The sequence below is a fragment of the Callorhinchus milii genome, unplaced genomic scaffold (assembly GCF_018977255.1).
Source record: "Callorhinchus milii isolate IMCB2004 unplaced genomic scaffold, IMCB_Cmil_1.0 Scaffold5, whole genome shotgun sequence".
Lineage (NCBI taxonomy): Eukaryota > Metazoa > Chordata > Chondrichthyes > Chimaeriformes > Callorhinchidae > Callorhinchus > Callorhinchus milii.
The window spans coordinates 42,036,419-42,063,189 of NW_024704746.1; the positions used below are offsets into that span (position 1 = coordinate 42,036,419).

At 37.9% G+C, this 26,771-nt stretch overlaps 1 non-coding gene across 1 annotated transcript; it reads left to right on the forward strand.

Moving 5' to 3' along the window:
• Nucleotides 1–24,891: 24,891 nt before the first annotated feature.
• Nucleotides 24,892–24,963, forward strand: trnap-cgg. The gene has a single exon. It is a non-coding gene; the product is annotated as a tRNA-Pro (tRNA).
• Nucleotides 24,964–26,771: the final 1,808 nt, after the last annotated feature.

Below are 26,771 nucleotides of genomic sequence, written 5' to 3' on the forward strand. Positions count from 1 at the left end.
CTCAATGTACAGTACTTCAACTTCCTTTTTGTTCAGAGAGTGCAAAAAATGAATACTCTGAACTCTCTTAAAAAAATATGCTTTGAATGGAGGATTGCTGATAATAAATCTAAAAGCAACAGTTGCGTTTTATGGGTTAAAAGTAATGGGAAAAGCTGGCACCTTGTACAAATTAAAATAAGATTGATTGCAGGTGCAAAGTACTGTAATAATACAGTTCATCTTCTTTAAGTCTGTAACTGCTGTTTCCCAGATTTTGCACCAGACTGACAAAAAAAAGTCACACTCATTTATAAGTTGCACCAACTTAGGAAGTAGGTTAATAGCGTATTCCAACCTACGTGGTTCATTTTGGCCTATTTTGTGATGTGCTGGGATTAGTTATGAAAAGACAGCTGGGAATAGCTGCAGTCATGCATGACTGCCATAACAACTATTACTGAACACAAAGATCAATTCCATAATCTAACGTGCCACGTAAGTCTAAAGTGCACCTGCACAATTTTGCGATCATTATTTATAGCTACTTAGCGGGTGTTCTGTTGTGGTGCAAATAGTTTTCTGCAATCCCGCAGATTGGGATTCGAGACTGTGGGGCAGAAATTCCACCCGAGCCTAAGTTTGTTCTCTTTCCTTCTCATTTCAGAGCTTTTCAGAATTTGGCAAATTCTTTCAATAAAGTCTTAGTTGCCTGGAATTACACAGACTGTACAGCATGAAAACAGGCCATTCTTGTCTGTGCTGGCGTTTATACTCCACATGAGCCTCCTAATCACTCCTCTCATACCCTTGTATCCCCTTCTTCCTCATGTATACATCATGTTTCCTCTTAAAAAACTTTGATGCTTTCTGCTTCAACCGAAACTCCTGGCAGAGGGTTCCACATTCCCAACACCCTCTGAGAAAAAGAGTAATACCTGGTCTAATTCTGCTACTGGCTATCACATATTTATAATTTTGAAAACACCTTTCTATCAATTCTTTTAACAACTACAACAGAAAACCGGATTCAAAGTTAAGACTGAAATCAACAATTTGCCAAATTCTGGCACATATTGAAACCCTAAGAGTCAATCTTGACCCCATGTGGAATTTCCACTGCTGTATAATTTTAGAGGCTATAAGATTACCAGAAAATGCTGAAAAAATAATTGAACTTGCAAAGAGTTACGACATAACTGGAGTAAAAAAAAATGTGGTACTTGCATCACGTCACATTGCCACATTTTTTGCCCCTATATTTCTTAGGTTTTATTACTTTGCAGGAAAAACGCATTAGCACCGCAGAAAACTCATGATGGTTTTATTACACAAAGTTGTGACTTTTCAAAATTAAAATAAAGAATTAGCACCTCTAATGCAGCAAATCAAACTTAACTTGGAGGCAAAAATTGTCAACTGGCTCGAAAGTAAAAGTGAAAGAAAATTGATCTACGTTTTGAAGGAAACATAAAAGCCATTGACTAACGGCCACTTCCTTTAGAAAGGATGACTCGGGTACTCTAAAGATTTACCTGACTTTCAAGTTCATCCAGATAAGCTATGTTTTCAGACAAAGTCCTAGTGGCAAAATGCTTGTGGATCATTCACGTAAAACAGCTCTCCACAGTGGCTTTACAAATAGTTATCTGTGGAGGTTTCGTGGTAACATTGAATACATATTGTTGAAGAAACACATATTTTCTAGATCTGCAAAAGGCTTTGTGAATAATAAAGGCCTAAGCGATTGTGTGTTCTACTGCTCCCTCTTTATCAGCGGTCCATAGCTGCTGCTGATTTTGTACAAAATTGACATTGATTTGCCCCACAGACTTATGAAAAATTCATGGGCCAGACAATTCATATGAAAACGTCTGATCATTAATGGTTTTTATAGTGCCTATTGAGTCTAATCATTTTAGCATTAGCTTTCCTTCCATTTTAAATTACCAAAACCTTTGTATCTACTTTTGTCAACTATAGGTTTCCATTTACCTTTTTCTGTACCATAGGCAAAGGGTGACAATATGGAGAAATGAATGCTTTCCGTTTTACATGTCAGTGTCAAGCACTCCCAAGATCTAGTTAAGTGCAGTTGTGTCTCTTTGTAACATTGCTGTTACCCCCAAAGCCATCTCAGCCCCCTATTGAGAAGAGCACCTCCTACAACATCGGGGTAGCAGTTCAGTTCTTGTTGCACATCCCACAGTCTCTGAGAGCAAGACTTGTAAATGAATCCCTGTTGTTGGTAAATTTATAGCAGTTTCATGCTCTGAAGTTATCCTTTGGGAGGTGGAATGAGATTTCCAGAACTCATTTCACTTGTGACCTGTACAGCCTCCAGAGATAAGAGAATTTAATCACATCTGATTATTTTTTGTCGTCCTTTATGAAGATCTCTGATTATTCCATTTCGCGTTTCTCATTTTTACTGTTTCTTTCATACTTCACTGTGCATCATTTAATTCTTAATTTACTTTCTCATTGGTTTTCTTCATTCTTGTAGTTTATTAAACTTTTTTTGTTTTTCCTTCAGTTTCTTTCACCTTTACTCCATCCTTGTAATATTTTACGACTAGAGGTGTCTTCATTTGCATGTATAAGAACATCCAATGATCTTTTTGACAATAAAAATCATTGCATTTATCACATCAACAAACGTTTCAAAGCACTTCACAAGATTTATTGCAAAGTAGAGTGACTGTATTTGTAGGCGACTGGGGGCGGCTAATTCGGTCACAACAATGTCCTTCAAACAGCCAGGAAGTGAATGATTGGTTTTATCTGAAGGCATATTGGCGAGGACATTAGGAGAAATTCCCTTCTCTTTTTGAGAAATGCCATGGGAATGTTAACGTCCACCTGACCAGGCAGATGGGACCTCAGTTTTATAAAGAATGGCACCTCTGACAATGCAGTGCTCCACCAGAACTGGATCGAAGTGTCAGCCTAGGTTATGAGATCAACAACAACAAATTTACATTTATATAGCGTCTTTCACGTCGGGAGAAAGTCCCAACCTGACTTGGACCTTGGACCCATAACCTTCTGATTCAGAGACAAGAGAGCTATTAGTTGAACTGATTCCTAATTTACATTCTTTGCACTATTTCATAATATTAGACATGACTCTCAAACAAATTTCTAGGAGTTTATAGCTGGTAGTTTGGAAACCTTACAATTGTTAGCAATTTCCTATTACATCCAACTATGACCTTGTTTGTCCACTGAATTATGTGCTTCTTCCCCCCTTTTCAAACAGTTTTTTTTTAAAAAAAGCAAAACAAGATAATCCTTGCATTTGATAGAACGCCTTATCACGTCGTTGAGAATGCTCAAAGCACTTCACAGGATATACTGTATAAAGTGGTTTGGACTATATTTTGTGGGCAAATATATTAAAATAATATATTAAAGAATAATATAGTGAACATAAAATATTTTGATGAATGATCATTGAAGGAAACCAGGATTTAGCAGTATCAGGGAATAAATTTCTTAAGGTGCATGTAGACAATGGAAATTATTATTTAAAGGTGACATTTCATCTGTGCCAGACCTTTTCAACACAAATACACAGTCACTGCACTTCACATTAAAATTCTGTTTTTGTTTTGTTTTAGGTGTCTTAATGACATGATAAAGCGCTATATCAGATGCGAAGAATATTATTTTTATTATAATGAAACTGTCCTGTGTTGGGTAACTTTTCTATTTTCTGCTCACTTCTATCGTTTCATGCAATTGTTATTTTGTCAGTGAATACTGCAAGCACCATGGGCTTAACTGGTTGATAGGAGTTATTAAGTCTGACAGTGTGAGGGAGCTGAATTAACATTAATAGATATGCTCATCATTAATCCAAGGTGCTGCGTGATTTTGTCATTTCAACCACGTATGTTAATGCCGTTGGCTTCAAAATCTCCTTTCAGCAAGTCCATTCATCTATTCATTAAAATTATGGCACAGAAGGAGGCCAATTTAGCCCATCAAACTTATTTTAGTTCTGTCTCTTTCGGTGGAGCTATTAATTCTAACGTATCTGGTCACTATTTTTTTTCTGGTCAGCTGGGTGTCTGACACTGTCTATCACTACAGTATCCACCAATGAAACAAAAATAGATAGAATTTTTAAACATTCTACAGAAATTGACAAAAAAACAAAAATTATATTAAACGATACTCCGAGGTCTTTGCAACTATTGGTTAACAGAGTAATGCAGCAATTCGTTTTAGCACATGGTCTTATCTCCCCCCACAAAAAAAAGTTTTGAAGCCAATCCAGTTTGTTGATTTCTCTCTGGTACTGTGCACAGTGAGTTCAGACAGTCTTTGTTCATTCACTACTTCTGTTTTTGTGTCAGATTTCCAGCATCTGCAGTATTCTGCGTTTTGACTACTTTGTTCATAGTGGATAGGTGCCCTTATCATAAAACTGCCGTAAACCTAGGCAGAAAACTAATATTAAGTTGCTGCTCTGATTGAAAGTCCCCATGAGGATGACTGCTGTATGAAGTGTATGTATCTCATTGTCCCATTGGTCTTAATATGTTGAGGTTGGAATTAAGAGCTATTGTTAGGGCAGACGTTAAAGAGCTTTACTTGAGTATCAGGCCTGTGCAGTATGTGATGTGGGAGAATCTGATCCTGACTGTAACTGTCCAAATGTGGGAAAGTGATCTCAATAGTGAGATATTGGCCTTGATAAACATGTATTTCAACAGAATATTCCAGGCAACAGCACCTTAAAATTAGACCCAAGGCAGGTCAGAACTGAGGTCAGGAAGCATATCTTCAGACAGAGGATTGTGAGAGGTATTAAGGGGTATGGCAAAGATTTAATAAAGTGGTGGAACAGGCTTGATGGATGGAATGGTTTCCTCCTCTTCCTGTTTTCCCATATTTCTAGTTTTAATACATTTCTTTTCAAAACAATTACGTTGAGTCTGTAAGGAAATAATTTTGCTGGCATCACCTCTTTCCCCATACCTTCTGATGGATGCAATGTCTGAGTTTGAACAAATCCTTGTTTTTTTGTTAATTTTCAGACACTGTTGAATTTCATCTACTTTGGAATTAGCCAAGATGATAGGCGCATTTCAAATTGCACACAGCCAAAAGTCATCTGCTCCCTTATTAGGGCTATGATTTTTCCTAAGTGTGTAGGCCCAGTGACTACTTTTAAGCCACTGTTGGCAAAAATTTGACCCACTCCTCAATGGGTCATAGTTTTGGAGCAAAGTCCAATTTCACACCCACTTTTCTTAGAGGATGTCTTATTTAGACTCACAGGACACAGTACTGCTACTTGGAAGCAGTACTTATATTTTCGCTAGGTTTTTGTGTAATGGGAAATATTGAATTAGTAAAATAGTAAGATATGAACAGAAGAAGCCAATTGAGCTTGCTCCATCATTTTATTAGATCATGGCAAAACTTCTAATCCTATTCTCCCACCATTTAGCCATGTCCCTTTTTTATCCTTACTTCCCAAGTATATCTGTCTTTCTTTTTAGCATCCCTGTCTACTCTGAATCTATTGTCTTCTGGGGCAGACCATTCCATATTTTCACAATCAAAGACACATTTTTTTTGCTGCAGAATAAGGTGTTATCAGTAACAGAGTTTTGATGTAATGCATTGCAATGTCTCTTTCTAGAGAGGATGAAATTAATGATGCCAAATGGTTCATCTGTCATTTTCTACTGAATAGATTGTGCAAGTGTCACAAGTGTCAGGGAAATTCATAACAGCTGTATATGTAGTAAGTATCTTGTAGTAAATGTGTTTGTTTGCCTGCAAATACACAGTCGCTACCTTTCACAGTAAAATCCCGTGTAGCTCTTTTACATATCTTGAAGGTATCAAATGCAAGGATTATTATATGATTACAGTAGATTTCTTGAACTTAACAGATTTGTTTCAATCACATAGTTGTTCAATTGCATATATGTATATTCACATATATCAAAAAATAAACTAGATAATATTAATCAAATACTTGTATTTTATATACAGCCTGATACAATGAGAGCATTTCGCAGCGGCTCACAACATTTCTGTAAAGTGTAGTGTCCTTGTATTTGTAGGTATTCATGACAGTCAATTTGCACACATCGATGTCCCACAAAAGAAGTGACTGACCATTTTTTATCAGGAGGATTGTTAGCTGGAACACCTGGAGCAACTCTCTTCTGCTTTCAAATAGTGCTCGGTATTCTTAAAGTCCATCTGAACAGGCAGACAGAATCTCATCTAAAGGGTGCACCTCTGACACTGCCGTGCTCCCCCATCACTGAACTGGAGTATGAACTCTACGTATGAACTCAAAATCCCAACATGGGACTTTAACTCACAATTTTCTCACCCAGAAGTAAAAATGCTACCAACTGAGCCAATCTGATATCCATATAGATATCATTTACCACAAGCAACAGAAGAAAAAAATCAATTTGTTTGAAGTGGAAGATATTAGTAAAGGACTGAGCAGGTATAGCACAGGAAATACTAGATCTACTCAATATCTACCATGTGTTTTGTATTGTTACTCCCAATATGTAGTAGAACCTTGCATTTATTTTTATCAATTTGCCAGTGATCAGCCCTTGTCCATACCTTCATTATAATGAATGCAAGTTGTTGTTATAATATACTCAAGCAACAAGTGTGGTCCACAGCAGACCCTTGAGGCACCCCACTTACTATCTCCCTCCATTTTAACCAAATAAAGACTCTGCTTCTTTCCCTTCAGCCAATTCTGAATTGAACTGTCTTGCCTTTGAAGCCTAGTGACCTCAGTTTGTGAAGGAGTTTTTCATGTGATACTTTGTAAAACACCTTTTGGAAGTCTCGATACACACCTCAGTATGGCTCCCCATAGTCAATTTAAGTTGTCACTTCTTCAAAAAGCCAATGAAATCGGTCAGACAAGATCTACTATTTCAGGCCCTGTGTTGGCTGTCATTTACTAGAATATTTTAATTCTAGTTTTCTTTCTTACGAGAGACTCCATTACTTTTCAAATTATTGAGCTCATGTCTATAAGTCGCCAGATGTGGCTCTGTCATCTTCCTAGAAAAAGATGTGACGACATTATTTTGCAGTGAGTAAGTGTCTTTTGCTTCAGGGAACATCGGAGGAAATAATGCAGTCAGTTGGGATACGATCAGTGTAACCATCCTGAGTGTTGAGATATAGAAGATAAATCGTAATATCAAAGAAATTACAGTACCAAAGGAGGAGGCTGAATTCCAGGTACTCCACTGAAACCTGTAACTCAAATTCCATTCTAACAGAAGCAGATGGATTGTGCAATACAAATTGATGAAATGTGCATCCCAATTAATGCACCACTGTTGCAGTGAGTCATGTCAATCATGACACAAGTGTTTTGTTTTCTGTAAACATAAATCGACTCGGTCTTTTTAAGCAACAGAACAGATTCAAAGTATTCTGTATCAGCCTGCTCAGCTGGTGGCTTTGAGTCAGAGGTTGTGGGTTCAAGCCCCATATTGAAACTTTGAGCTGATAATCTAGGCCAGTGATAGCCTATCTTTTTTTGGTCGGCCAAAAAAATAAAATGTCTTGATTGAATGTCCCAGAAATTAAGAAATATTCAATCAAGAAAAACCTGGAAAAACACTACCGATCGAACCCGCTTATCTATACTAGTGAGAATGTTCGGAGCTGCTTCTTGAGGGACCCGTGGACCAGAATTGCCCAGTGGGCCATAGGTTGGCAGGCACTAGTCTAGCCTGACAAATCCAGTGCTATGCTGTGGGTGCATTCCATTAATATAGGTGCTGTCCTTTGGATGAGTTGTTAAACAGAGGTCCCGTCTGCCTGTTCAGGTGGACGTTAAAAGATCCCATAGAATTACTCAAAAAGAGAAGGGAGTTTCTGCTGGTGTGCTGCCTGAAATCCCCCAAATGAAATTGGTGACTCAGTCAGTCCATCACTGTTTTTTGAGACATTGTTGTGCAAACATTGACTGCCATGTTTGCCCACAAAATAAACTACACTTTACAATGCATATTGTGAAGCATATTTCGTCCACAAAATATGCAGTCAATTCACTTAACAGTATATTCGGAGTCCTGTAGCTCAGTGGTTAGAGCACTGGCTTTACAAGTGAGAGACCTGAGTTCAATTCCAGGCAGGGCGAAACCTTGGGCAAGTTTCCTTACTCCACACAGCCTAATAATAATCCCTCCAAAAAAATAAATAAATAATAAATTGGTCATTTTCAATCTACGACTGTTTGTGGGACATTGCTGTGTGCAATTGGCTGCTGCGTTCGCCCACAAATATACAGTCAATTCACTTTACAGTGTGTTCTGTGAAGTGCTTTGGGACATCCTCCTGACGTGAAAAGAGCTATATCAAATTCGAGGATTATTATTATTATTATTCTGTGAAGCGCTTTGAGCCGTCACAAAGACTTGATAAGGCGCTATCTCAAACCCAAGGATTATTCTAATATGGACAAGTGTTCAGCATCTCCATTCCTCAATATGGTTTCTGCCAGTCCTCTATTTGGAAGAGCTTGTGTTTTACGGTAACGTAAGCAGAACACTATCAGGACCAGTCAAGCCCCATAAAAGTTCACCTCCTCTTGGTTAAACATGGAGGCAGCAACATTGTTGACTCAGTAGAAGCACAAGTGAGCTAGGCTGATGAAGGCATGCACTCTGAGAAAGCCATGGGAATATTAAAGGGCAAGAATGTGGAAAAATTGATTTTAAAATATTATCCCACATTTAATTACTTCCTTACGCTAAAAGGTAGCGGTTGACAAACACTCAATGCAGTTAGTTAAACAAAATGATATAGAACGATCATTAGCGTGCAATCTATTACTTTAACAGACATAAAAACGTCTTAGTGTTAATCAGTTTGTGTTGTTTACCATCTGTTATGCATAAAAATATGTTGTTAGTTTCACAGTTCTGTGTAGCCTATTTTAGAAAACACTGCTTAGATTTGTATTGCCATTAATCTTATGGAGAGAGCACATAATTTATCTCCCCTATGATCAGTATCCCCAAAGGGTAAATTACTCTAGAGGTCTCCATGCCCCTGCACTGTATCAGATTGACCTGCTTCTTGTTTGCCATTTTTGTATACTACTTGCTTATTTAACAAGAAAGAGAATGAGTGCAGTTCTCCGAAGGTCCTTTGATAGTAGTTTTGACACTCTGGCTGAATAATGACCCTCATTATTGAGCCCATGACAGGCTCTGAAAGTTCTGATTTATGAAGTCATTGAAGGTCCAGGATTAGTGCTCTCCTATTCACTGTTCACAGGACTGGGCCACTTCTGATAAAGGCTGGGAAGACATTGCTTTTATTACAATCAACTTGCAATGAATTCAATAAGGGCAGAATATTGTTGTCCCATAACCAATTTGAGCTGAAAGTTGTGCTTTCTAATTTTATATTTGAACTGGAGAGAGTAATTTTCTTTCTCTTAGATTACAATGAGAGCTATTTTAGACCACCTTCCTCTATGGGAAAGGTCATTTTCAACAAAGGAGACTTTAACCTCCCGTGCCACGCAAAGTTGAAAGTCTTTAATTCTGTAGTAACAGTGCTGACTTTATTGAATCTCTTGAATTCTGCCATTTAATCCGAGTTAAAGACCTGATGAGTGTAATGTGAATTGAAACACACTTAATTGATTAACTTTGGTTTCTAATCACAGCCATTGGCAAAGTGCCAGTTTGAGCAAATTATGAATATTTTACTTTGCTTCAGGAAATATCAAACTTCAGGGGAAAATGCAGCACGTTCGATCTCGAGCCACAAGCTATGGGGAAAAAAAAGTTTGCATTTTTTAAAAGATCATCAAATTCCTTAATCAAGGCTTAATGTTCCACCAGTTTAATGATAGATTTTTTTGTGTAGAAATTGAAGACATTTATGAAGTTACGTTCATGTGTACAAAGTTAATATTTTATTAAGGAGTCCTTAAGAAACACTTTTCTGAAATTTAAAGAAGAAATTGCCTGAAACATAGACCATGATGTTAATTTTAATTATCTCAACTAACCAGAAGTACTATATAATATACTACTGAGGATACTAATACAGGTTGTTACATTGTAGCCTGTAGTACTGTATTAAGAACTGAGAGTGCCAGATACCAAATTACCATGTTTCAAATCAAATTATAATCATCATTATTATAATTCCATTAGTACAAATGAGAATGGTTATAAACCAATGTAGAGAAATATTATACTTCAAAATGATTAAAATGTAATGAGATTAAAAATGTTTCCCTTTCCCACCAAAAGTTTTTTTTGTGTGTGTGGAGGAGGATCTAGGAGGAAAAAGTGGGGGAGAGGTTACAATGTATTTATTTTTGCACCCCTGTATTTGCAATGAGAGCTTTTGGCCAACCTTCAACCAGGGGAGGAACACAGGCCATGGATTACTCTCAGATCAGCATCAATGTTTGTTGTGTTAGGGCAGAGCCAATATGTTTCCCCACGTTCCAAGCTAAAGCAAAATATCCCAAGCTAAGATGGGAACATCCCAGACTTTCCCATTCTAAGGTGACAATACCAAGATAAATTGATTGAACAGCAGAGAATAGCATTAGACTAGCATTTGACTGACTATTAGAATATCAAGGTATCAATCAGCCTTGTTTCCTGTGTTAATGCACAACCAGTGCAGTAAGGGCGGAGTGGGAGTGTGGGGGGAGGTATGAGGGAGGGGATTGCAGTGTCATGTCGGATGACACACTAAACTGAAGTATGATCTGCCTAGTCGGGTGGACGTTAAAAATCCAATCTTATGACACTATTCAAAGAAAGATTCTTCCATTGTTCTGGCCAACAATCCTCAATTAAAGTTGGTCATTCACTTTGTGGCTGTTCATGGGACATTGTTGTTGGCCAGCTGACTGCTCCGTTCCCTTACGTAATACAGTCACTCCAGTAAATCCTGTGAAGCACTTTGAGAAGTTTGACGACATATCGAATTTTGAGAAGTTTGATGCATGGATTTTTGTTGATAGGGTCACTATGCAGTCTTTGACATCTCAATTGAGATATTATTGAGAATTGAAAATATTGTGCCCTGGATTTATGAAGCTTCTCATAGGGAATATCTGATTGAGACGGAAATGCAAGCTCTACTCAACCAATGCAGAGAATTACGCAGCACAGGTACAATAATAAAATACATCACATAGTCTCCTTCATATAGGCCGCTCTCTCTGGATAATATGCAGGAGTGTAGCATAATAGTGGGATGCTGATAGCAATTTGTGCAAAGGGCACTGTGATAACAGGTTGGGTGGTAGTACAGTTTAATGGTAGTTTAATCTTAAATGAAAAAAGAATGAATGTAAACTGGATCTCAGCTGTGTTTCTGTTGCTGAGGTTATCAGGTGAACCAGTAACGTAAGCAGTGGAATACTTGGCTTCTCAACAGATAATCGTAGGTCCGAGGCTCTTCTTTTACCACTGACGCAAACACATTTCACCAAGTCTCCCTGCAGACTTCGAACTTCAGGAGCATGTTATAGCTCAAGCTCTCAGGGAGAGGGTTAGCGGGGAAAGATTGACCTTGCTAATTTGCCTCACAGCGCACATTGCTTATATTAGCTGAGCTCGGAGCTTTATTAGTGTTATGATGGAGTTATCATCCCAATGATCGTGTTCCAAGCTGAGGGGAAGGACTCAAAGATCGAATAGGTTGCTGCAAGCAAATATCAGAGAGAGGGAGGGAACTTCCAATAAAAATAAATGGGCTCTGAGCTATGAGCAAGCTGAGATTACATTTTTCTAACACCGCCTCTTAGGTGCCAGAAAGAAAACATCTGTTACCAGATATCAATTCAGTGGGCTATTTTATAAACAGGATCATATTGGCATTAGTCGAAAGAATCTGTGAAATGCTATAAAACATAGAATTTCTTAGCATTGCGCTTGTACATCTAGAATTCTGGAGGAAAATAGTATACATTAAAAATGGTTTGACATCGTTGCAAAATTAATATTGTTATAGCTACAGAACTGACAGCAGGTATCAAAACTGGAAATGGATGTCAATAGCAATGCAGTATTAATATTTAGCACCTGAAGATTGTAAACCACTGATCTCACCTGACACAGTTGGTTAAAGATGAGCGAATAAGATGTATTTCGGAGGCTTGCTTTGGTTCTAGTTAAACTGACTCAGTCCCATTAATGCAGAAGAACCCAGCATGATCAGTCTCCACTCCCCACTGTTACTGCTATCTGTACGCATTTGATTTTCAACTGCCCTACAGCTAATCCTGCTGCATGACTTGTTCATTTTTAAGTGAATCTGGATGCAGTAAATATTGATATTAAAAATAGCTTATTTTTTACACTGTGTGCATTGTGCTCCAAATGCCTTTGAAGATGTATATTAATGCATTTAAAGTCCTGTAAAACTAGTTTCTGATACGTCAATCTACCTGTGCCAATTTGTATCACACAATCACACATCATACGTTAACCTTGCTATCATGCACAGGGGAAGGGTTCAGTTTGTTCCTTCTTTGCTGGATTATAATCCATGGGTTTATAATGTCTATTTACACCAGTTTTCCCATATTTACTTACATATGAGCAGCCAGTTTGTGCTCAGTGATGTCCTACAAACAGCCATGTTTGATCAATTTTATTTTAGGGGATTGTTGGCCAGAACATGAGGAGAAATTCCCTTCTTTTTTTGAATAGTGCTTTGGGATCTTTAAAATCCAGCTGAAGAGGGCAGACAGGACCTTGATTTAATGTCTCAAACAAAGGCCAGCACCTCCAGCAATGCAGCACACCGCTGGAATGTCAGCCTAGAATAAATGAGTTCAAAGTTCTGATTCAGAAGTGAGAGTCCTGCCAAGTGATACATGATTATCAGCAATAATGCAGGCTGACCTGCAAAGTAAAGACTCTTTCATGAAATTACATCTTGTATACTTTTTACAATTACCAAATGCATCATCAAAGGTTAGCAGTTAGGCATAGAATCGTGGAAACGGCACTTCAGTCCATGAAGTCGGTGCTGGTGTTTTTCTCTACAAGAGCTACCCAGTCCATTCCCTCTCGCCTACTTGCTCTCTGCACCTTTTAATATGCCTGTTATTGAAGCATCCATCTAATTCCTTCCTAAAAGAAATGAACCTGGCCTCAATAATACGCAGGTTCATTATGAAGCAAATATAAAGAATTGGTGAGCTGCCACAAACATTCTTGCTTTGTTGCTCACACGTTTAAATACTTCATGTCTCTTAGCAGAATCAGTGCTCAATTCTTGTTGTCACGTAGGCCTACAAAATTAGTCACAACACTTTACGCTAAAAGTCTTGCGAAAACCTTTAAGACATTGCGACCACATCAAAGACACTGTATCAAATGTAAGGATTATTATAATGATAAGATAAATGATAATAGCTTCTCATCATGTTGTGAAGACACCTCAAAGTGTATTACAGGATTTTTTGCTCACAGGTGAACTGTAGTGACTGTGCATTTGTAGGCGAACACAGTCAGAATTACTTGATTCACTTGAACAATTGCTGACAGGAGGATGCCAGCTAAATTAGAGGCTACACAAAAATAGCCGGGCATATCCCCGAAAGGGTTATCAAGCATACATCTAATGGCATAAGGGGCAAAATATGTTAAACACTTCTTTGTTCATTCTAATTATAGCAGTAATTCACATCTAAGACTATAGTTATAAATCCATGGAAATGCTTTAAAACAAGTGCAATCCGTCATTCCAGCAGTATTAAATAATGGAAAGAATTTACTGAAATGACCTGTCACCGTACAGTCGACTATAACACCGATAATAAGGATGGTTATTCCTGTAATTTTATACATGTTATTTATTGTCCGAGTTTTGCTTTTATTATCTTCCTAGCCCTCAGTCCCATCATTTAATCTCCTGATGTATCCTCTTCGTGATTTCTGATTTAATTAGTGTGCCATTGGACCATACCTTCCCCTTTTATGCTTGCCATTTCATGCAACACTTTAAATGATATATTATCTAAAAAGTCAACTAATGAATGAGTCACATATCTTACTAAGCCTGGATTTTTGGTCCTCTCTCTATTCACCCTTCATCCAGTAATGCATTATGTCTTAATTACTATTCTTCCATTGAAATTACAGGCTGTCTTTTCCCACTCATTAAATGTTGCTTTTCGTTTTCTCTCTCTCTCTCTCTCTCTCTTGTAACAGATTTAAGACTATGATATTTAAAAGAAGATGGAGGTAAAGAATAGATTTTTCAGGGTTAAATACCATCCTGCTGAACATTGTTATTAGGTTCCCTTCACCTTGTATTTTCTCTCTGTATAGTCCCTGTGCAATATTCGCACTGCTAGTTATGTCTTTATTATTCTCTCATTCTTCCTATTTATTTTATGGATAATGAGTAGGTGGCAGGTATGAAATTGTCTAATTTAGCATATCTAACAGAAGCAAGCAGTGCACATCCGGTAGCTCAGCGTGAAATGCAGATGCACGCTGCAATCTTAATAAGAAAAATAATTGCACTAATGGTAGTTCTTAATAGTAGTTTTAAAAAAACATTAACATGTAAACTAAATATCTGCTTTAATGTTGATAATTACATTAGCAAAATACATGTGGAGTGTTACTACTGCACGATGACACAGTGCAGTTTTGTTGGTGTTATGTGTTAACCCTTTAATTGCTCCCTGGTTCATTGTAGCCTTAGGAATACAATATATATACATATTATAACATAATCTATGCATTATAGTTAAGCATAGTGCATATAACTATTATATACTATATACATAGTATTTAATTTACAATATTTGTTGTCACAAAAGCTGAAACATTCCATCTGAGTTAAACTGTACTGAGTATCTTTCTTGGGGTTATTACATATTCTATGGGTTTTTAAATGATCCCATGTAACCTCCAAAAAAGGTAAGACAAAGTCTATAGTTTCTGTAAGTGCCATAGATACAGAAACAAGCAAGACACAATTTTCAATATTTCTTATTTCAGAGTCTAACTTCAGAATAAAAGCAGGCTTTTAAAAAAGCAGGTGGTTTAAGCAATAAGAATTTACATTTATGTAGCGCCTTTCACATCAGGTGGATGTCACAAAGTGCTTTGCACAGCTAACAGGGAGCCCAAGCTGGGAAGGGGGGAAGCTGAGGAGGGTGAGGGAAAGGTGACCAAAAGTTTGGCTGGGAGGGTAAAAGGTGGGCTTTAAAGGTGAGGAGTTAGGGGACGAGGTGTAGTAGATCGGTGTGTAACCTTCTACATATTATAACTGGCAATTTGGAAGTACTTACAAGCTTCAACACTTTCCTTCTAATAACTGCAATAATTAAATTATCTTTGTTATAAAATTGTTTAAACAAGTCTGGATGGATTAGAAGGAATTTGGGCAATTTGAATAAAAGGACTGGAAGTTTCTGCACTTAATAATAATTCTTGCATTTGATATAGCGCCTTATCACATCACTGAGATGTCTCAAAGCGCTTCACAGAATATATTGTAAAGTAGATTGATTGTATTTTGTGGGCGAAATGTGGCAGCCAATTTCACACGGCAGTGTCCCACAAACAGTTGTGGATTGAGCGACCACATTTTTTAAATATATAAATGTCCCACAGAACTGCCATGAGTCCTGCTGCTTTTCTCCACCTTAGAGATGCAAGTCTCAGAAGCCTTGGGGCCCTCAGGCTGTGCCTTGGGGCTGCTTCAGGAGCAGTGGTGCTTTCTTTCATTTCTTCTTCTTTTTGCTTAAAGCTTGTATTTGGCTAGGTACATGTAGTTATACTCCGAATCTTCTCAAGCTCTGCTTCTTCTGTTTTGATTATATTAATAAAGTCACATGATTATACAATTCATTATAAGGTTTTGAGATATATAAAACTACAAGGGATTTTGACAGGATAAATAGGGAGAAGTTATTTCCACTGCTTAGTCAGTGACTGGAGGATGTAAAATGCAGTGACTTTTTTTTTTGAAAGCCAATGCTACCACCTCATGTGGCAGCGCATTCCGAATTCTAATAGTCTTGAAATACATGTCCAATTTTATCTGGGGGTGTTTTTATAATAATAATCATAATCTTTGCATTTGCTATAGTGCCTTATCACATTGTGAAATATCTCAGAGCACTTCACAGGATCAATTGTAAAGCGTGTGACTGTATTTTGTAGGCGAATGTGGCAGACAATTTGCTCACTCCTTCAGACACCCACATTGTTGCTTAAGTTTCCTTCCGATCAAAAGCTCCTACAATCTTTCTACTCTTCCATTCAGGTTGCCATGTGCATTTCACTCGCACACTATGACACTATAGTTTTGTAGAAAACCTTTTGTCAAAGTAGGTCAATTTGTTAATGCTCCACATTTCTGCATTTATTCAATCCCATATTTTGTCATCAACTCAAAGGCAATAATCTTTGGTGCAGCGGTAACCGTGATTAGAGCACTTAGTGTAGAACAGGATGGTGTCGATTCCAGTTGAGTCAACTGTTAAGATTTATGCCAAACCCTCTTGCGTTCACTTTTTGACCTATTTTTTCATGGGAAGAAATGCCTGGTAGCTGTTATAAGGCTACTCCATATCTGCTGTGGCGCTTTCTCCAACCATAGAGAAAGGTTGGAGAAGCAACGTCACTCCTCTGCCTAGCCCTTTCACTCAGCTAACACAGGCCTGCTGTGTGCTCCCCTGGAACCCTCCATGCCGCCATCGGTGACCATGCCTTCAACCACGGTGCCCCTAACCCCTGAAATTCCCTGCCTCAATCTCTCTGCTCACCCCCTCTTTATCTATCTTTAAATCGCACTTAAGACTTACCTTTTCAACCACATCTGTGGTCACCTCCCCCTTCTCCCTTACTCGGTCTTGAAACCCAGTCACGTGCAGTGCTGAGAGATGCTTTCCTGCGTGAAGTAATTATAGCTTGTTGTTATTATTGTGAAGGTGTTGCAACCAGAAAGAAAGATGTAAACCGACGTGGAAACCATTTCTTACTGAATACGCCAGTCTCTTTGGCACCTGGGCCCTGAGTCAATATAGGAAGGATAAGTCTCACAATAGAAATGAAGCACTATTAACATTTGAGGCCTCCAATATGGGCAGTCTATGAGGATCAATGTGGGTGAATTGAGAGGAACTACTCCATTTGTAGTGTTGCCACTTATCAAGCATAAACACAACAGTGCATATCCATTACCCCCACCCCCCCCCCCCCCATTGCAAATGTACAATTATTGCATTTATATAGCCACAACTGGCCAGTAGAAAGGTCAAGGACATTTAAAATATCAAGATTTAATTAAGCTATTGAATTATATTCAAAGTAGTAACCGATGTATTTAACTCAACAACAATTTATTTGGAATTGTGATAGTGATAATGAAGGAAATCCTCCATAGCATTGTTTGTATGGACCATAAAACTCTAAAACTTAAATGCTTTCAATTTGCTCAGAATTGTTTCAGTACCCGGGCAGAATATACACTATAGTGCACTGGTGAGTATTCACTTACTTAGAAAATTATAATGCTAATTTGCCAAATATTATCCATGTAGGTTCCTGTAGCTTAGTGGTTAGAGCACTTGCCCCGCAAGCAAGAGGTCCTGGGTTTGATTCCCAGACAGGGCGTAAGGTTGGGCAAGTTTCCTTACTCTGTTTTCCTCGGTTTACCAAGCAGTAGGTAGGAACCTGGTTGTTGGTCGATTGGCAGATTGCTTTTCTGGGGTGATAATCCCTGACAAAGGGTCGTGGACCTAAAACGTTGACTCACTTTCCTTTCTCCATAGATGCTGCCTGACCTGCTGAGTGTTCCCAGCGACTTCTATTTTTGTTGAAAGATTTTAATTATGTTTGCTAAAAGTATTTGAAGTAACCTTTTCTTCTTTTATAGCATAAAAATGTGACTCAGCTTGTGTTGGAAATGCTTTACTTTTCCATAAGCAGGGCCAGTTATGCATTTGTTGTTTCAAACAGTATGACATTTTGGACAAAGATCCAAATTTTGTCCATTTCAAGCAATTTGGGTTTGGTTGTGCCTTTCAAAGTAATGCCAGCAATACTCAAGGTTATTAGCCAGAATTATAGGTCAGAAACTTCCTGGCTAACAATTCTTCAGGAAAATATGTGGGACATTCCTGTGTGCAAATTGGCTGCTGTGTTCACCCACAAATATATAGTTTTAACAGTAAATTTCTATAAAGTGCTTTGATGGGGTTTGATGATGTGATAAGGCGCAATATCAATTGCAAGGATTATTATCATCATTAATAATGAAAACATCCCTTTGTGCGTACGCTGTGTAGTTTCTCCAGCCTGAAGTACATTTCACACGGTCATGGTGAGTAACTTTGATCTGTGGTTGGAGGCAAAGCTACACTTGTCCATTATGCTTAATAGGGAGTTGTTCTAACCTTGGCGGGGGATATCCATATGTCCCTGGTGATGAACTAGTGCTGAATGATGTGTCCATCATTGCTGGTGCACTGATTGATTTGGAGACATCTCCATCTGCTCTTGGAGGTTGGGGAATTTAATGCACCTCCATTCTCCATATTAGTTTTACTCATAGCCAGGGCTCTTTAGCCTTCAGAGATAACTCAAACGGGACCTCAGAGAGGTGTACAAAATTGTAAATGGGATTGGAAAAGTAAACCCAGAACAATAATTTAGGATGGACCAAGGCAAGAAACAAGGGGACATAGATTTAGAGTTGGAAAGGGCAATTTAGGCCAGATGTCAGGAAGATTTTCTTTACACAGAGGGTAATCAATGACTGTAACAGGTTGCCAGGAGGGTAGTTGAGGTCAGAACTCTGGACACAAAGGGTAACTAGATAGATATTTAAAAAGGAGTAATTTGAAGAAATATGGGAAAAAGGCGGGTAAATGGGACTGAATGGATTGTACTTTCAAAGACCCAGCACAGGCACAATGGCCAAATTGGCTTTCTTCTGTTTAATGAAGTTCTTTGCTTGTATGGTTTCATTTGAATAACTGAGCATCCATTTGAAATCTCATGACTGTCTTTGCAAGATTCTTTGACCACTCAGCAATGACTGAGAGCAACAATTCCAAGCAATAAATATAAAAATGGCAGGGCACCATTTGAATCTGTTGCTTAGATGTATTGCATGTGTCACTGCTAAATGATTACAAAGTTGGAACATCCAAATGTTCATAATTTCGAGACGTTTTTCATTTGGGGAAAAAAAATTCACAGGAGACTGAATGTTAAAATGTTGTGTTTTTCTACAAGGGGAGATAAATAGAATGTCTTTGAAACGTATTTGTGCAAAACTCTGAAACATTCATTTCATTTATTTTTATTTAAAAAAAAGGAACTAAGAAAAATTTGTATGAAAATAAGTGAAGTGAACTTGCAGTTTGATGTCAAAGAAATCACTGCCCAGTTGTGCTTTATTTGGTTAGGCAGTGTTAAATGGTTTATATTTTGATAAACTAACGAGCACCATAGTGCATCTTCTATAGACATCAGATATTTTTGCTAAGTAAGTTCAGCTTCTAAGTCAGTTCAGAGACAAGTGTACTCAAATAATTCAAAGTCTGTCCTTTTTTGTATCCACACTACAGGCACCAAAAGGGGAAAAAAGCATCCTACTGTGTAATGAGCAGCAGAGCAGTGTGCCACAAGGGGTTAATGTTCCTGATTTAAAAATATCAATTGTAAGATTGAGGATTTTCTACTTACCTATGTGAGTGGACTTATCTTTTCAAGGCATTTGTTTGACTCTGAGAGTCTTTGGCATGAAGACTCATTTCTGATTTGGCTGGAATAGACACCAACATGTTCGGCGCTAAGTGCTCTGAACAGTTACCTCAACACTGAAGAATGTTCTCTTTCATCCGATGAAAAGCACGAGGCTGAATAAATGTGCAAATGCATGGGCCATTATCAACTTGACCTACTTTTGGAAAAGACTGTCCACTATCTCACAGCATCATTGCGGACACGTGAAGTACATAACATTGTTTTTATTCAGTTGGGCTGAACTGAATACAAGCTGCAATTATTAACATTGTGTTACTAAGCAGATAAATCCTTGATAAAAAGTGTATGTTTAGTCGAGGGCAAACATTAAGTTTTTCCGATTCTAATTAAAGTAAATAAGTTGAAAATAAAGAACTGTATTGGTATTGAATTATATTTATCTTCTACTTTTTGAACAATATTCTTTTTCTTTAATTAAGGATTTCCAACTGAATGTGTGCAGTCGATTTTGTAGTTATACAGTGATGAAGATATGCAATTGGACGTGAACTTCGTTAGGGCAACATAACCAAGCCAACATTGTGCATCAGAGGATCTTGTTAGCCTCAGAGTTTTTTCATCTTGGTTGGTGCTCCTTCTCATCCACTTTGTCCAAGAGAAACAAGAGGAAGCAGTGCCAGCTGCAGTTAGCTCTGCCACGATCACAAGCAGGCAGTCCTCTACAAAGCACAAGGGCCAGATTATGTTTCCATGTGAGTCATAGGGAGCCATGTGGCCCCTCAAATCAGCATATTCATTACTGTGCTGAGAGTAGGAAGAAAAGTAGCCGAAATGTGTAATATCACTCGATCCAAATCAAGGGTGTGTTAGTAAGCTTCGTTATTTGTCAATCCAAACACTTAAATTTCCACCACTCTGAACCACCTCTCATCTCACTCCCAGTGTTATTTTGTACTTCCTGCCCTTCTTTATATTGGTCCTTTTGTTAATTGTCAATTTTACTCTTAAAGGAGCAGCCAACAAAATGAAGAACCACTTGCTTACCGGGCTCTTATTTGAAGAGAGAACCAAAGGTACAAACTGCATTGGGTGAAGTGTTCTATTATGTGACTGTGCGACTGAAGAATTTAACAACGGCTTGCTGAATGCTGCACTTGCTACATAAAGAGGGAATCGCTAACAACAGAGGAATAACTCATCAATACTGAACCCTTTGAGCAATGAACCTTTCTGTCACTATTACAGAACACTAGTTGGTCAAATATCACATCTGTAAAAATACTATAAAACATTGATTATCCCTGAAACAGGCTGAAAATTTATATATTTTTGGTTTCACCTTAGGACAATAGGAGCACCTCAGTGAGGGTTTATTTCCAATAACAGCTGTGAGTATTGAACATCCAAACCTGAGTAACAAAACTATTTGTTCATAATGGAATAGACTTTCACCTACAAAATACACAGTCACTACATTTTACAATAAATCCTGTGAAGCATTTTGAGACATCCACCCGATGTGAAAGACACTATATCAAATTCAAGGATCATTATAATTATGGAAGATTTATTATAAATAATAGGCAAATTCGACAAGTTGTTACAAAATTGTGATCCAATTATGATATTCAGAAGACTTTATAAAATTGCTTGATTTTCATCATTGCAACTCATAATCTCTTGAATAATGGTATCATAAACACAGTCCAAATCAGCTATTATTAGTTTATATGTGTATATATATATACACACACATAAATCAGGGAAATTGTCATGCTTACTGTAGTAGTTGAACTACTATGCAAGGCTTTGCAGTCTATAATTTGGTACACACAGTGTTTTTCTGTCCAATCTTTAAAGTACTTAGAGTATTATTTTCTACTCGAAGTACGGAGAGCCCTCTTTATGCAATAGGATAAGGATCGAAGCATGTTGTTTATTTGAATAACACAAGTTTATGGGTCATTCACTGTTCAGAAAAGTGAAACAAGAGAAGATACCACAAGGATTCTTCATGACAGATAATGAAACTGTGTTGTTATACCAATGTATCTTTTTACATTCAATGTTACTGGAGGAATGTACAATGGAAAATCTGCCCTGTATCAGAGCGTAACTAAGGCTGTTTTAGAGGCAATGACTTAGAGGGGTATAGCATGCCATGTAATGCAAGCATCTATTACTCTCTGGAAGGCACAGATAGTGCAAAACAGACATTACCCTAAAGGAAATGAAAACCGTGTTATGGATTTAAATCTTCTTTGGATTGGTGTAATAGGTGCAACATCCACAACTTACATTGCCCCCTCCAGTTTGTTTTCCAAAATATCTCGCGATTGGGTGGGTTGAGTGTCTTGATGCATTTTCATCCTAGAGTCCCTCTAACTTGCTTGCTCCCTCCCTTCATTCAAGACACATCTCACACCTCTTTGACCTTGCTATCGGCCAATTTTCTCCAGGGACTCCAGAACTGTATGCACGATTACAAATATAGTCTCGTCAACGTAACAGCTCATGTACAAGGGCTTAAAAGACACTTAATTACAGATTTGGCATCAGATTCACAGTCTCCAGGTACGTTCAGTAAATACAGTTCAACAAATTCCTTCTTTTCCAACTGTCTTAATGGAAAATAACATTTAACATGTATGTAAGTTTCCTCTTCCAAATTATTAGATTCATCCACATTAAAGCCATCTGCCATTTGGATTAATTTTGTCCTCCCCTCAGCTGTGAAGATCCATTTACTGATCATCATGTTATGTATTTACCTCATGGCGGATACCCAGAACTATATGATCCTTTATTGTTCCCTTTGCCAGTTCCCTTGAACCATTTTCCCTCCATCAAAAATAGCATCCCTCCACCGAAAGTCAGCAATAGAATATTTCTTGCAGCTTGGTGGAATGCTCCGAGATGCTGCCCCGTGTGAATGGCACTATATAAATGCAACTTGTGTTGTTGTAATTTGAAACTAATCCCAATGATTACAGTATATTCCCTTGATCTCATGCTAAATACAAGGAGCCAATCTGCATTAGGTAGTATTTGAATCATAACTGTGCAATAATTCTAGATTCTGATTTGTGCATCAGCCCAGCTCATGTTGTAGCACTCTCGCTTCGTGAGTCAGAAGGTTTTGGGTTCAGGCCCCGTGTCGGCACTTTGAACTCTTATAGCCGAGGCTGGCACTCCAGTGTAGTGCTGGAGATGCGCTGCACTGTCGGAGGTGCCATCCTTTGGATGAGATGTTAAACCAAGCACATATCTGCCTGCTTAGATGGACTTTAAAGATCCCACAACATTACTCAAGAAAGAGAAGGGTGTTCCTCCCTGGCCAATAATCCTCCAAGTTATTCACTTCATGGCTGTTGTTGTGTGGAAATTGGCTGTCAATTTGTCAACAAAGTACACAGTCACTATACGTTACAGTAAATCCTATAAAACGCTTTGAGAGGTCAATGTGAAAGGCACGATATCAAATGACAGACTTTTATTTTACCCCCTGGCTCCGGGCCACCTTTTTGAAGCTCCAACAAAAGTCATTTTTATCTTGTATTTTCCAGGCATGATTGAACACTTGACGCACTTTAGCAGCATGGAATGGAAGACAGTTTGGTCAGTTGAAGAATGCTACCTGGGATCTTGTCAATCAGTTAGCCAACCTCTTCTCCACCACCCTGAAACACTTCAAATGCTTCATCTGTCACTGCTTAATGTAATGAACACTGTCCTCGGCAGTGTTAAAATTCAACTCCTTCGTGTGTCCAAAAAGGACAAGTGCCTTGAAATTCATCTCAGATTTCATTCACCTCTACATCAGTATTAACCAGTCACCATGTGTATAGTGGGTAAGTATTGGAATTGGTCACAGTTAATTGTGATTAGATTTGTCCAAATCAAGTTAAGTATGTCATTTGAATAGGGCATATCAATACAAATCGACATGAAATTCCCAACAGAGATCCACTTAGACAACTAAAACACTGGCGGGTGTTTCATATTTAATCATTTGATACTTTTTGCACAGGACATCTCTGCAAGGTCGGAGGTTAAGAGTTTCTATTGATTTTCATGTCTGGATTTACTGTGAACACATAACCAGCAGCCAGACTCACGGCAATGTGTTTGATTGCTGGTCGGTGAATACCAGGTTTGTCATCAAAAAAATATATCTTGCTATCCTCTCATCCCCTTCTCGAACAAGGTGCAACTTTTACCTTGCACCCTTTTCACCTTCTCTGTGTTAATGAAAGCCTTTATCCACTGATCTCGTATTGTAGTGTTTCTAATAAATCATTTCACAGTTAATAGGAACTTAAAACTGAAGAGAAGAAAGTTTGAGCCCAAGAATCCAAAATGAAGGCTTAGATGTTTTACCCACAATTCAGTCATTCCCCTTTACAGTATATCCTATAAAGTGCTTTGGGACATCCCACTGATGGGAAAGGCACTACACCAAATCCAAGGATTATTATTATTAATAATAAATATTTGTACCCATTATATTGAAGTGAATATACCTTACTCAAGGAGACAAGATTGCAAGATCAGAAGATTAAGATAGATGAAGAAGGTCCTTCGGCCCAATTTATCACATCGTTCAACATGTTACGAAAGATGATGTGGGTAGCAGACTTTCATGTTTTAGAGCAATGTTTTTGTCTGATGGACTTAAAGAACTACATTGGGACTTTGAGCCCACAAAGAACTGAGGGTCTGCTGCATTGCCAGAGATGCCATTCTTCAAATAATAATAAAAATAATAATCCTTGCATTTGATATAGTGCTTTTCACGTCTTCTAGATGTCTCAAAGCGCTTCACAGAATATGCTGTAAAATGAATTGACTACATTTGTGGGCAAAACGTGGCAGTCAATTGCACACAGCAGTGTCCCACAAACAATCGTGGATTTAAAATGACCAATTTATTATTGTTTTGTTTTGAAGGGATTATTATTAGGCGTGTGGAGTAAGGAAACTTGCCCAAGACATTCCTAATTAAAAAGCAAGTTTATTCAAACATTTATTGGATATTGGAGGAAGAAAAGATTGCATTGATTACTTTTTGAAAGAAAAAGGAGTTTCTCCCGGTGTCTTGGCCAACAATCCTCCAGGTAAAATTCACTTGATGGCCGTTTGTGGGGCATTGTGGAGTCCTGTAGCTCAGTGGTTAGAGCACTCGCCTCGGACGCAAGAGACCTGGGTTCGATTCCCGGCAGGGCGAAATGTTGGGCAAGTTTCCTGACTCCACACATCTCTGTTTACCCAGCAGTGAGTAGGAACCTAGTTGTTAGTTGATTGGCGCATCGCTTTTTCGCGGGTAATAATTCCTTCAAAAAAATAATAATAATAAATTGGTCACTTCAATACATGACTGTGTGGGACACTGCTGTGTGCAATTGGCTGCCGTGTTTCGCCCACAAAATATACAGTCAATTCACTTCACAGTATATTCTGTGACGTGTTTTGAGATGTCTCGAAGACTGTATCAAATGCAAGGATTATTATTAGTAGTATTATTGCTGTATACACATTGGCTGCCGTGTTTGGCCAAATATACAGTAAATATACAATATTGTAAAAATATACTTTACAACAACTTGCATTTATCTAGCACCTTTCATGGGGTAGTGTCTCGGAGCACTTTACAATAATTCCTGTGAAGCACTTTGAGACATCTTGACTGTGTGATATCATGCTGCACCAAATGCAAGGATTTTTTTCATTAAGAATGATGAGTTAAAATTTGGCTCTTGCATTTTCAAAAACAAACTTTTGTAAAACTGCAATACACACATAAATGTTTTTTTTTCCTCTCGACTTTTGATTTTCTTTCACAATGACCGTCTTCTTAACATTTCATTGCGTGAAAAGCATCCCACTACTGAAACAATATGTGAGTGTAAATAACCTTGAATGGTTGAAAGACATTTTCAATTTCTGTAGTTCATAATACAGCTCTGTGTTGAGTCTTGCCTTTCAGTGCAGATTTTACATTATTGCACTGACAAGTAACCAAAAGCATATTGAAGGACAAAAGGCTTATTGTACTACAAAGGCAAGATTATGCATTTATTAAATCAAATCCAACATAATTACTAGTAGTAAAATAGAACTGTTTTCAGAAAATGAAATCACCTTGGACCTGCCTAGATCAAAGAGATTGGTGAGTTTCTTTAAAATGTGTCAGATTCCCTGAAAGGAATGACAAATTAAACTGACTGACATATTGTAAAAATACTGAGTCTAAAATTAAAACATCTGGAATCATTTTAAAAACACTTTTGCTTTATCAGATACTTAGCATTTTTGGTGTGTGGGTGTGTGTGTATGTTGGTGGATCAGTGGTTTGAAGTATCTGTCTGGACACAATAAGTGAACGGGTGGATTAATGTGCGACACGTGGAATGCTAGCTCTGGAGCAACAACTGTTCTTGGTAAACTTTCAAAGAATTAAAGATTTTAGTGCTCCCCTGATGCTGTGCTCTGTTTTTCTCTGCACAGTGTTAGTGCGTCACCTCCTAGATGCTAAAGAACAATCACAAGTAGTTAGATCATTGTATTGTTAGCTAGAATCAGGAAAGTGATGCAAGGATATACGTGTCACACGTAAGAAAACTATTTGATATTGCTTTGTCAATATTTTACAGAAGCAGAGTGGTGTGTGCTCTTATGCTCTTCTTACTTAAACCTCCCTCCAATCCCCAGCTCCCCCATAATATTGCTACATTTCAGCATGAAGTCCTTTCGGTAAGTCAAACAATTGCTATCATTTTAAAACTGACAGTGTAATAAAGACTGTGGTTGTTTAACCTACAGTTTGAGCCAAAGTACCAAATTGAACCACAAAGTTGCATTTGGTTTAATAATTATAATAATGAGAATAATCCTTGCACTTGATATCACACTTTATTGTGTCAAGATGTTTTGAAGTACTTCAGAGAAATAACTAAAATTTAGTGACTATATTTTGTGGGTGGCCACATTAGCCAATTTGTACACAGGAATGAACAATAAACAGCCATGAAATGA